Here is a 14,061-nt window from a genome sequence, read left to right as displayed (position 1 = left end):
GTAGTGTATGTATATTTAAATGTACGTAATACATTTATCAAAATGATTATAAAGAGTTTTACTCTAATAACTATTACATTTCAACAATTTTCCCCTTCCTATTCCAAATGTTCTGTGTCTTGTGCTGATGCACTGTGTAAGAATCCAGTTTGTAACATTATAATTGTCCCACATTTGCTAGGAAAACAATTTGGCTTATTCCAGCTTACCCATTGATTTCATTGTGGTTAACTTTTCCAGTTAAATTGGCCCTCTCAGGACACATTATAAAATTTCTGCTTGTAACATTTCTTTCCAATGATCTGGTACGGTTTGGTGTTTTTCAACCTATGATGATTCTGTGACCATGTGTACCACGACCCTCCACAATAATTTCCCAATCTTCTGTCAAAGTTTCCACACTTTACAACTGAGACATGATGATGTCAGAGCTTGAAGGTTAGAAATAATTAATAGGATTGGACCTGTAGCAGCTGAAACAACAGGGCAGTGTTTAGGAAGTATAAGTTCAAACTTTGAAGGAATGAGAACATCAAGTTCAAGTACAAGTCAAACACTTAGAAAAACAGAAGAGCAGATGGGGTCAATAACCTATATAAGAAGGGGCCTCGCAATGAGATGAGAAATTTTCAGTTCCGTAATACCCTGTCACTCGGGTCAAAAGTGCTACAGGTACAACCTCCCAAACCTGGAGTTCCAAAATCCAGAATGTTCCGAAATCCAGACATCGTGCTGATCGGTGGAGTGGTCGTCCGAAATTTGGATAAATGTTCCGAAATCCGGACATTTTTTTCACAACAGTAAATAATCCCCAGCACACACATACACACACGCACAGATACACACACACCAACAAAAAAAAAATTACAAAAGGCAAAAAATAAAAAATCACAAAACATTCACAAGACACTTAACTATCGAATCGCTGCAAAAGAATTTAAAAATAAAAACTTTAACTTACCTTTTTTTGCAGGCCTTCATACCTACACTGTTCCAAGGGCTGCAACGCAGGTTTTTCCCAGACGTTTTTTTCTTACTAACTACGGGTCACCGCTGTGCCAAAAAGGATTCGGGACATCGGATTTCATCTCTGAAATCCGGAACTACCCAAACCTCAGCCCAGGCATTTCCGGATTCTGGATGTCGGAAATATGTTGGGCCTCGGTCCCGATGTTTCCAGATTTGGGAGGTCGTACCTACTAGTATGAAGATCACACAAGATGAAAGAAAACTGCTGTCTGAGGATCACATGGAAGGTTAAAGGAGTATCTTGGTTTCATTTGCTGGTGCTGCTAAATATATTCATGCATGTAACTTTTAGAAACCAATTGAAAATAGTCTAGTGCTACCACAGCAGGGTGTCATTCTCAATATGAGTGAATTGAGAAAGAAAGAAAGACTTGCATTTATATAGCACCTTTCACAACCATCAGATGTCTCAAAGCGCTTTACAGCCAATGAAGTAATTTTTGGAGTGCAGTCACTGTTGTAATGTGGGAAACGCAGCAGCCAATTTGCACACAGAAAGCTCCCACAAACAGCAATGTGATAATGACCCGACAATCTGTTTTTTTAGTGAAGTTGATTGAGGGATAAATATTGGCCAGGACACCGGAGATAACTTCCTTGCTCTTCTTCGAAATAGTCCCAGGGGATGTTTTATGTCCACCTGAGAGAGCAGACAGGGTTTTAGTTTAAAGTTTCATTCGAAAGATGGCAACTTCAACAATACAGCACTCCTTCAGCACTGCACTGGAGTGTCAGCTGAGATTTATGTGCTCAAGTCCCTGCAATGGGACTTGAACTCACAACCTCAGAGGAGAGTGTGCTACCCACTGAGCCACAGCTGACACAACTACAACTGCATATCCTTACCAAGTTTAAGCTTGATCCCACTTACCAGGCAGTGTGTGGCACACAGACACTTTCAATAGGTTCACAATTTTATTTGTCAGTTACCTGCGTCAGAGGCAATCAAACACTTTAGATATTTCCTATAGACGTTCCATCACAACCTTTTTAAATATTTAGGTAGCAAATGTGAAGTTTTGCAGAGAAGTTTTGCAGAGACCGCCTGCAATATTTGGAATGTAAATAAACTCAACAGACCTCAGAGGCTGTAAGGTAGCATTGGATAAAATAGTGCTGGTGTAATTAAACACAGTTGCAGACAAAAGCATATTTGGCTAGATGCTCATAAACATTTTAGTGATGTAAAAAAAGGAAAGAAAACATAGGAAAAAGCACCAGTTAATTCTTGGTCTACAAAGGGACCATGACTGGACCACAAGACATGAGGTGCTAGATTCTTCTTTGGTGGCAGGTTAGTAGTGAGATGGGGCATCTGCTCGCCAAAGTGACTGTTCCACTAACCCATTGAACTTCCCACCCGGGGCCCTCGCTATTCATGCTCGAAGGGCCGAATGGCCTACTCCTGCACCTATTTTCTATGTTTCTATGTTTCTATGCAGGGCATGTTATAAGCGGGAATATTGCTCTTCATTGGGACGGAGGACTGTTATTACAGCCTTTAAAAGTGGTGAGAGTTTCCATGCGTCTGGTTGAGATGATGAAGTCAGAACAGTTTTCTATAAATATCTGTTACACGTTGCAAATAGCACCATTAAATTCTCAGATCTACAAAGGGACCATGACTGGACTACAAGACATGAGGTGCTAGAATCTTCTTTGGTGGAAGGTTAGTAATGACTGAGCCACTAACACGCTGAACTTTTCACAGTATGCAGATCTTGGAGAGGGTGACAGTCTAAAAGATTACTGCAACAACAAGGCACTAGGAGGCGGTGCAAAGGATAGTGGCAGCTTCAATAGTGACAGTTCCCGCTGCTCCATTAGGTATCTTGAGAGTCACCCTGAACAGTCCAATTGCATAAAGCTTCCGATACCTGTTTGGAGTTATTCTGACTGTAATAACACCAACTAGCAGCATTTGCAAGCCTGTGTCCTACACCAGTAGGCTGCAAGGAGGGCTCTGAGATATTGCTGTTCCCCCCAGTGTGCAGCAATGAGCTTGCTTTCTTAAGGCTCCCAATCCCAATGCCTGCACATGGACGAGCTTCAGACATGGACCCAGCATTGCTCAACACTACAAGAAAAGGATTGCCAGCAACTGGTCCCTCTGATACAGTTGCTTCAGTGAGACATTTCAGGCCTCGAGGGCTCCAGGGGACCCACCGCTCAAACATGTCTCATCATCAGAGGCAGTCCATCGGAATCGAGGAAGACTTGCTTCCACTCTTAAAATGAGTCCTTAGGTGACTAAACAGTACAATACGAGAGCCACAGTCCCTGTCACAGATAGTCATTGAAGGTAGGGGAGGATGGCACATATTTGCCGCACATTCTTTCCGCTGCCTGCGTTTGATTTCTGCAGGCTCTCGGCGTTGAGACTCGAGGTGCTCAGTGCCCTCCCGATGCACTTCCTCCACTCAGGGCGGTCTTTGGCCAGGGACTACCAGGTGTCGGTGGGGATGTTGCACTTTATCAGGGAGGCTTTGAGGGTGTCCTTGTAATGCTTCATCTGGCCACCTTTGGCTCGTTTGCCGTGAAGGAGTTCCGAGTAGAGCGCTTGCTTTGGGAGTCTCGTGTCTGGCATGCGGACAATGTGACCTGCCCAGCGGAGCTGATCAAGTGTGGCCAGTGCTTCAATGCTGGGGATGTTGGCCTGGTTGAGGACGCTAATGTTGGTGCATCTATCCTTCCAGGGGATTTGTAGGATCTTGTAGAGACATTGTTGGTGGTATTTCACCAGTGACTTGAGTTGTCTACTATACATGGTCCCTGTCTCTGAGCCATTCAGGAGGTCGGGTATTACTATAGCCCTGTAGACCATGAGTTTGGTGGTCGAGTTGAGGGCCTGATCTTTGAACATTATTTTCCTCAGGTCATCAACAATGTCTGCTCGTGTTGATAAGATGCTCCCGAGTTATGGGAACTGGTCCACGTTGTCCAGGGCCGTGCCATGGATCTTGATGACTGGGGGGCAGTGCTGTGCAGCGAGGACAGGCTGGTGGAGAACCTTTGTCTTACGGATGTTTAGCATAAGGCCCATGCTTTCGTACGCCTCATTAAATACATCAACCATGTCCTGGAGCTCAGTCCCTGTATGTGTGCAGACGCAGGCATCGTCCGTGAACTGTAGCTCGACAACACAGATTGGGGTGGTCTTGGACCTCGCCTGGAGACAGCAAAGGTTGAACACATTCCCACTGGTTCTGTAGTTTAGTTCCACTCCAGCAGGGAGCTTGCTGAATGTAAGGTGCAGCATGGCAGCGAGGAAGATTGAGAAGGGGGTTGGGGTGATGACGCAGCCCTATTTGAACCCGGTCCGGACATTGATTGGGTCTGTAATGGATCCGTTAGTAAGGATCACGACCTGCATGTCGTCATGGAACAGTGGAGACTGTTAACGAACTTTTGGGGGCATCCGAAACGGAGGAGGATGCTCCATAGACCCTCGCGGTTGACAATTTCAAAGACCTTTGTAAGGTCGAAGAAAACCATGTATAAGGGTTGGCGCAGTTTCCTGCATTTTTCCTGCAACTGTCGCGCAGCAAAAATCATGTCCGTTGTACCCTGTAGGGGATGAAAGCCACACTGTGACTCAGGGAGGAGCTCCTCGGCCACAGGGAGAAGGCATAGAAACATAAAAACATAGAAAATAGGTGCAGGAGTAGGCCACTCGGCCCTTCGAGCCTGCACCACCATTCAATAAGATCATGGCTGATCATGCAACTTCAGTACCCTGTGCCTGCTTTCTCTCCATACCCCTTGATCCCTTTAACCGTAAGGGCCACATCTAACTCCTCTTTGAATATATCTAACGAACTGGCCTGAACAACTTTCTGTGTTAGAGAATGCCACAAGTTCACAATTCTCTGAGTGAAGAAGTTTCTCGTCATCTCGGTCCTAAATGTGTTAACCCTTATCCTTAGACTGTGACCTCTGGTTCTGGGCTTCCCCAACATCGGGAACATTCTTGCTGCATCTAACCTGTCCAATCCCGTCAGAATTTTATATGTTTCTATGAGATCCCCTCTTATTCTTCTAAATTCCAGTGAATATAAGCCCAGTCGATACAGTCTTTCTTCATATGTCAGTCCTGCCATCCCGAGAATCAGTCTGGTGAACCTTCGCTGTACTCCCCCAATAGCAAGAATGTCCTTCCTCAAATTAGGAGACCAAAACTGTACACAATATTCAAGGTGTGGCCTCACCAAGGCCCTGTACAACTGCAGTAAGACCTCCCTGCTCCTATACTCAAATCCTCGCGCTATGAGGCCCACATGCCATTTGCCTTCTTTACCACCTCCTGTACCTGCATGCCAACTTTCAATACTGATATAACATGATACCCAGGTCTCGTTGCACCTCCCCTTTTCCTAATCTGTCACCATTCAGATGATATTCTGCCTTCCTGTTTTTGCCACCAAAGTGAATAACCTCACATTTATCAACATTAAACTGCATCTGCCATGCATTTGCCCACTCACCTAACCTGTTCAAGTCACCCTGCAGCCTCTTAGCATCCTCCTCACAGCTCACACTACCACTCAGCTTACTGTCATCTGCAAACTTGGAGATATTACATTCAATTCCTTTGTCTAAATCATTAATGTATATTGTAAATAGCTGGGGTTCCAGTACTGAACCTTGCGGTACCCCACTAGCCACTGCCTGCCATTCTGAAAAGGACCGGTTTATTCCCACTCTTTGCTTCCTGTCTGCCAACCAGTTCTCTATCTATGTCAATACATTACCCCCAATACCATGTGCTTTAATTTTGCACACTAACCTCTTGTGTGGGACCTTGTCAAAAGCCTTTTGAAAGTCCAAATACACTACATCCACTGGTTCTGCCTTGTCCACTCTACTAGTTACATCCTCAAAAAATTCCAGAAGATTTGTCAAGCATGATTTCCCTTCCATAAATCCATGCTGACTTGGACCGATCCTGTCACTGCTTTCCAAATGCGCTGCTATTTCATCTTTAATAATTGATTCCAACATTTTCTCCACTACTGATGTCAGGCTAACCAGTCTATAATTAACCGTTTTCTCTTTCGCTCCTTTTTTAAAAAGTGGTGTTACATTAGCTACCCACCAGTCCATAGGAACTGATCCAGAGTCTATAGACTGTTGGAAAATGATCACCAATGCATCCACTATTTCTAGGGCCACTTCCTTAAGTACTCTAGGATGCAGACTATCAGGCCCCAGGGATTTATCGGCCTTCAATCCCATCAATTTCCCGAACACAATTTCCTGACTAATAAGGATATCCTTCAGTTCCTCCTTCTCACTAGCCCCTCGGTCCCCGAGTACTTCCGGAAGGTTATTTGTGTCTTCCTTCGTGAAGACAGAACCAAAGTATTTGTTCAATTGGTCTGCCATGTCTTTGTTCTCCATTATAAATTCACCTGATTCTGACTGCAAGTGACCTACATTTGTCTTCACTAATCTTTTTCTCTTCACATATCTATAGAAGCTTTTGCAGTCAGTTTTTATGTTCCCTTACTCTATTTTCCCCCTCCTAATTAAACCCATGGTCATCCTCTGCCGAATTCTAAATTTCTCCCAGTCCTCAGGTTTGCTGCTTTTTCTGGCCAATTTATATGCCTCTTCTTGGATTTAACACTATTCCTAATTTCCCTTGTTAGCCACGGTTGAGCCACTTTCCCCATTTTATTTTTACGCCAGACAGGGATGTCCAATTGTTGATGTTCAGCCATGTGATCTTTAAATGTCTGCCATTGCCTATCCACCGTCAACCATTTAAGTATCATTTGCCAGTCTATCCTAGCCAATTCACGTCTCATATCATCGAAGTTACCTTTCCTTAAGTTCAGGACCCTAGTCTCTAAATTAACTGTGTCACTCTTCATCTTAATGAAGAATTCTACCATATTATGGTCACTCTTCCACAAGGGGCCTCGCACAACAATATTTCCACTTAATCCTCTCTCATTACACAACACCCAGTCTAGGATGGCGAGCTCTCTAGTTGGTTCCTCGACATATTGGTCTCGAAAACTATCCCTTATGTGGTTGATGAGGACTCTAGCGACAACTTTCCCAGTGGCTGATAGCAGGGAGATTCCTCGGTATTTGCCGCAGTTGGAATTACCCGGTTTTTAAAAGATGGTCACGATCACTGCATCTCTGAAATCTCCCAGCATTCTCTCCTCCCTCCAGAAGAGAGAAATTAGGTCATGTATTCGCGCCACCGGCAAGGGCCGTTCGACATACCCTAGAGTACGTTTTCAACAGAGACAATGGCAGGCTGAACAAACACTTACGCCATCACAGTGGACAATGCGGTCCGGGATGGGGCCATTGACACACACTAACAGGGTACTCAAGAGCAGTCAAAGGGACATTCAGCGAGGAATGCCGAGTCATAGCTCCTTTGTTCACAACAATGGGAATCTCAACTCATGCTGGAGGTGTGGGGACAAACACTCTGCCAGGACTTGCAGGTTTCAACAATTTGTCTGCAGAAATTGCAACCTCAGTGGCCATTTAGCTCGAATGTGCAGGAAGCCTGTAACCAGGCTAATTTACGAGGCGAATGGACCAGAAAAGGGGTCTGTGAGGCAGGATGACTCTTGGGGCAAATTAATGGATGCTGAAGTTCAGCGGGTTCATGTGGCAAACATTCACAGCTCATATACCAAAATGCCACCAATGTTGATGAAGGTTTTATTAAACGGCATCCCTGTATGCATGGAGCTGGGCACGGGGGGCAGCCAGTCACTCATGAGCATTCAACAATTCGAAAAGCTATGGCCACTCAAAGCCAGTAGACCCAAACTAGAATGCATTGAGACACAACTGCGGACATATACCAAAGAAATCATCCCAGTACTCGGCAGTGCAATGTTGGCGGTCACACACAATGGATCAGTGAACCGGCTGCCGCTCTGGATTGTCCCGGGCAATGGTCCTGCACTGTTTGGGAGGAGTTGGTTAGCTGAGATGAACTGGAAATGGGGGGATGTGCATGCAATGTCATCTGTGGAGCGAAGTTTGTGCTCACAAGTCGTACAACAATTTGAGTCACTATTCCAACCTGGCGTCGGGACTTTCAAAGGTACCAAAGTAGTAATACACATCACCCCGGACGCCAGACCAGTGCACCACAAAGCCAGAGCGATGCCATATGTGATGCGGGAGAAAAGTGAGAGCGAATTGGACCGTTTGCTGCGATAGGGCATCATCTCGCCCTTTGAATTCAGCGACTGGGCGAGCCCCATCGTTCCCGTCCTAAAAGCGGATGGTTCTGTCAGGATCTGTGGCGACTACAAGGCCACTATCAATCGCGTGTCCCGACAAGACCAATACCCGCTCCCGAGAGCGGAGAATCTTTTCGCCACACTGGCAGGTGGCAAGCTGTTTACCAAGTTGGATCTCACTTCAGCCCACATGACCCAAGAACTGTCTGACAAATCTAAACTACTGACCACCATCATTACACACAAGGTTCGTTTACAACAGGTGCCCATTTGGCATTCGATCAGCGGCTGCGATTTTTCAAAGAAACATGGAAAGTCTGCTCAAATCCATTTCTGGAACAATCGTATTTCAGGACGACATCCTCATCACAGATCGTGACACCGAGGAACATCTCCACAACCTGGAGGAGGTGATACGCCGACTGGACCGGGTAGGCCTGCGACTCAAGAAGTCTAAATGTGTGTTTTTGGCTCTTGAGGTTGAGTTGCTGCAGATGGGATTCGACCCACCGAATCCAAAACAGAGGCGAGCACCCAGACCCGGCAACACATCGGAGTTGCGTTCATTTCTGGGACTCTTGAACTATTTCGGGAACTTTCTGCTGAACTTAAGCACATTGTTGGAGTCGCTTCACGTGCTCCTGCATAAGGGTTGTGATTGGTTTTGGGGGGATTGTCAAGAATGGGCTTTCAATCGGACGTGGAACCTACTTTGTTCAAATAAGTTATTTACCCTGTGAGAAATTGGTTCTGACATGTGATGCATCGTCCTATGGGGTTGGGTGCATGTTGCAGCTGAGGGCCAACTACAAACTGTGGCTTATGTTTTCAGGTCGTGCTGTCAAGCAGAACGGGGATATGGGATGGTTGAGAAGGAGGCACTCGCATGTGTCTATGGTGTATTAAAAATGCATCAGTACCGTTTTGGCAGGAGGTTCAAATTAGAAACGAACTACAAGCCGTTAACATCCCTGTTGTCAGACAGCAAGGCTGTCAATGCCAACGCGTCAGCTCGCATACAGCGATGGGCTCTCACGCTGGCTGCTTATGACTACTCCATCCAGCACCGGCCCGGCACTGAAAATTGCGCTGACGCGCTTAGCAGGCTTCCACTGGCCACCACCGAGGGGGCAGCGGAACAAAGCGCTGAAATGGTCATGGCCATCGATGCCTTTGACAGTGAAGGCTCCCCCATCACAGCCCGCCAGATCAAAATCTGGACAAACAGAGATCCCCTCCTATCTCTGATTAAGAAATGTGTCCTGACTGGGGATTGGGCACCCCCTGAGGAGGTCAGACCGTTTCACAGATGAATGGATGAGCTCTCCATCCAAGCTGACTGCTTACTATGGGGCAGCTGGGTAGTCATGCCCCAGAGGGGCAGGGAGGCATTCATCAGGGAACTCCACAGCGAGCATGCAGGCATCGTGTTGATGAAGGCCATTGCCCGGTAACATGTTTGGTGGCCGGGCATTGATTCAGACCTGGAACAATGTGTTCGCAGGTGCACGACATGTGCCCAGCTCGGTAATGCCCCCAGGGAGACCCCCGCTCAGCCCGTGGCCCTGGCCCACCAGGCCATGGTCATGTATTCATGTAGAATACGCGGGCCTGTTCATGGGAAAAATGTTTCTCATTGTGGTAGATGCTTACTCGAAATGGATCAAGTGCATCATTTTGAATTCGTGCATGACATCTACCACTATAGAGAGTCTATGTGCGGTCTTTGCAACCCACGGCTTGCTGGACATCCTTGTTAGCGATAATGGCCCATGTTTCACGAGCTACGAAATCAGGGAGTTCATGTCGAGCAATGGCATCAACCATGTCAGGACAGCACCGTTCAAGCTGGCCTCTACTGGCCAGGCGGAACGTGCGGTCCAAATCATTAAACAAGGCATGCTCAGGATTCAAGGACCCTCCCTTCAAAGCCGCCTATCGCGCCTTCTGCTGGCTTATAGGTCCCGACCACACTCGCTCACGGGGGTCCCGCCTGCTGAGCTACTTATGAAACGAACACTCAAAACTCGGTTGTCCCTCATTCACCCAGTGCTGACCGACATAGTTGAGGGCAAGTGCCAGTCCAAAAATGAGTACCATGACCGAAATTCAAGGGGGAGATGTATAGAAATAAATGACCCCATATTTGTCCTCAGTCACGCCATGGGCCCAAATGGCTTGAGGGTACTGTAATAGACAAAGAGGCGAACAGGGTCATCGTGGTTAAACTTAACAATGGGCAGATATGCCCTAAGCATCTGGACCAAGTGAAAAAAAGGTTCAGCATGGACACTGAGGAACCCGAGAAAGATCATGAGATGGTGCCCTCACCACCGCCAGTGAACGAGCAACAAGAACATTCAGCAGCATCACAGTCCCTGCGATCAGTCCGGACAGGCCGGAATCACCACAGGTGACAGACACTCACGCCAAGACTCAACAACCAGAGTCCCAACTGCGGCGCTCCATGAGGGAGCGTAGACCACCTGAAAGACTTAATCTATGATCCCAATAAGACTTTGGGGGGATGTATGTAACCTCTATGTGACACCACTGCAATACTGTATATACTTAAGCAATGTACACCTTGACCACAAGGGGTGAACTTGTGGGAGACACTCCTTACCTGGTCATCCAGGTATATAAAGGGAGGTCCCACGCAGGTCATCACTTCTTGGTACTGTGAATAAAGGTTCAGGTCATAGAGTGACCCTGTCCATAGAATGTACCTCATGTGGGTTTTGTGCCTTTGAGTAAGGACATTACAAGTTTCTCCTGAAGTTTTAAAAGTTTTCCCAAGTTGTTTAAAAGCTTCTCCCGAAGTTTAAAAAGTTTTCCCAAGTTGTTTAAAAGTTTCCCAAGTTGTTTAAAATTTTGAAATGAAAGTTAATAGTAAGTTACTTCCATTGGTATTGTTCCATGGGTGCTGCCAGCCCTCTGAAGCTGTACAAAGCCCTGGTTAGCCCACACCTGGAGTACTGTAGGGAAGTAGAGGCCCAGTCATCTCTGAAGGAGGGGGAGAGGCCAGCCGCCGTCGTGGAAGAGGAGGAGGCCCAAATAACTGTCATGTATCTCACATTACTGTATATAACTATATCTTACCATGCTAAGCATGACTGTAACTGGATATGACCTGTAACAATAAGCATACCTTACCACCAGGGGTGCACTTGCAGGAGACACTCCATACCTGTCCCACTGAGGTATATAAAGGGAGGTCTCAGGCAAGTGCAGCACTGGAGAGCTGGAATTAAAGGTGCAGGTCCTGAGTGGCCTTGACTTCAGCATGTGTCTCGTGTAGGTCAGTATATTAGAGTCAGGACTTAACAGTGGCGACGAGTTACGGGATCACAGAATCCACAGAATGGCTACCAACAGCTCAGATGAGAAATACAATGCTGGAGACAATTGGGATGACTTTATAGAAAGGCTCCAGCAAAGCTTTGTGACCAAAGACTGGCTGGGCGATGATAAGGCAGACAAGAGAAGAGCCCATCTCTTGACCAGCTGTGGCTCGAAAACATACGCTTTAATGAAAGACCTGCTGGCACCTGAGAAACCAGCAAGCAAGTCATTTGAGGAGTTGAGCGCAATGGTGAGAGACCAGCGAGCAGCCTACACATGGCCAGACATAGGTTCTACAACTACAGACGCTGTGTGGGCCAAAGCACACCCGACTTCGTGGCGGAACTTCGGAGGCTGGCTAGTTCATGTGAGTTCCCCGATGAACTAAGGAGAGAAGTACTGAGAGACTTTTTTATTGAAGGAATAGGCCACGCAGGAATATTCCAAAAGCTTATAGAGATTAAGAACTTGACTCTAGAGGCAGCAGCACTGGTCGCTCAGACGTTCTTGGCAGGCAAAGAAGAAACGAGGCTGATCTATACTTCGGGTACGACAACCAACGAGGCATCGGACAAGGGGTTCACATTTTGAAACAAACCGCTACCCCCACATACAGACAAAGGCAGGAGAGCAGGCCTTCAACAGCAGACAGTGGTGCCAGAAGCCATCAAAATCAAGGGCCATATGAATGGCCGATCACACCTCATCAACCCACAATGCGAGCAATCAACAACAGATTGAGAGAAGCTCAAGGGAGATCAGTCAGATGCAGCTCATCCTTCGAAAACAATGGAAACGGTCTGTGTTGGAGATGTGGTGGAAGGCACTCAACCAGGGTGCGTCAATTTCAGCATTCCATTTGCATAAACTGCACCTACACAGGGCATCTGGCTCGTATGTGCAGAAAAACAGCAGCTCGGCTGGTATACGAATCGGAAGGGTCGGAAAGCGGACCAGAAGATGGTTGGAACAGTGCACGGGACGCCGAGGTACAGTGGGTTAACACGATCAATGTCCACTGTTCTTACACCAAGACGCCTCCAATTATGATGAGGGTTCTACTCAACGGGATACCCGTCAACATGGAACTGGACACGGGAACTAGTCAATCTCTCATGAGTGTTCAACAATTTGAACAGCTGTGGCCGCACAAAAGCAACAGACCAAAACTCACAAAGATCGACACCAAACTAAGGGCCTATACTAAAGAAATCGTCCCAGTCCTTGGCAGCGCCATGCTCTCAGTCACACACAAAGGGATGGTGAACCGACTTTCCCTGTGGATTGTCCCCGGGGAACTCCCAGCCCTGTTAGAGAGAAACTGGCTAGCAGAACTTAATTGGAAATGGGATGATGTTCACGCCATGTCGTCAGAGGAACGGACCTCCTGCTCAACAGTTCTAAGCCGTTTTGAACATCTCTTTCAGCCAGATGTGGGCACCTTCAAAGGGGCTAAAGTTAGAATCTACATCACACAGAATGCCAGACCAGTCTCTCACAAGGCTAGAGCTGTGCCTCATGTGATGAGGGATAAGATTGAAAACGAACTGGACCAGCTTTCGCGGGAAGGCATAATTTCTCGCGTGGAATTCAGTGACGGGGCAAGCCCCATCATCCCCGTCATGAAGCCTGATGGATCCGTGAGAATCTGTGGGGATTACAAGTCTACCATAAACAGAGTCTCCCTACAGGACCAATACCCGCTGCCCAGAGCGGAGGACCTATTTACCACATTGGCTGGAGGAAAACTTTTCTCGAAACTTGACCTCACATCTGCGTATATGACGCAAGAACTGACCGAAGAGTCTAAGCTACTCACCACCATCAACACACATCGAGGCCTTTTTGTGTACAATCGATGCCCATTCGGCATCAAGTTGGCAGCTGCTATATTCCAGCGCAAGGTGGAGAGTCTGCTCAAGTCCATCTCGGGGACGGTTGTGTTTCAAGATGACATACTCATCACGGGCAGGGACACCGACTCTCATCTCCGCAATCTTGAGGAAGTACTAAGTCGATTGACTCGGGTAGGCCTAAGAGTTAAGAAATCCAAGTGTCTGTTTCTCGCGCCTGAGGTTGAATTTTTGGGCAGAAGGATTGCCGCTGATGGAATCCGCCCAACCGAATCCAAAACCAAAGCGATTCACCTGGCACCCAGGCCCCGGAATGTCTCGGAACTGCGCGCCTTTCTCGGGCTACTCAATTACTTTGGGAACTTTATGCAGAACTTGAGCCTTATGCTGCTGGAGCCTTTCCATGTGTTACTCAGAAAGGGGTGCGATTGGTTTTGGGGGGACGCCCAAGAACGCCTTCAATAAGGCACGCAACCTTCTATGTTCCAAGAGTGTTTTAGCCTTTTTTGACCCAGATAAAAAGTTAGTCCTTACGTGTGATGCATCAGATTACGGGGTCGGGTGCGTTTTACAGCACGTCAATGATGCGGGTAAATTGCAGCCCGTTG

Source organism: Pristiophorus japonicus, chromosome 3 (assembly GCF_044704955.1).
Source record: "Pristiophorus japonicus isolate sPriJap1 chromosome 3, sPriJap1.hap1, whole genome shotgun sequence".
In the NCBI taxonomy this organism is placed as follows: domain Eukaryota; kingdom Metazoa; phylum Chordata; class Chondrichthyes; family Pristiophoridae; genus Pristiophorus; species Pristiophorus japonicus.
This window is presented reverse-complemented; position numbering follows the sequence as displayed.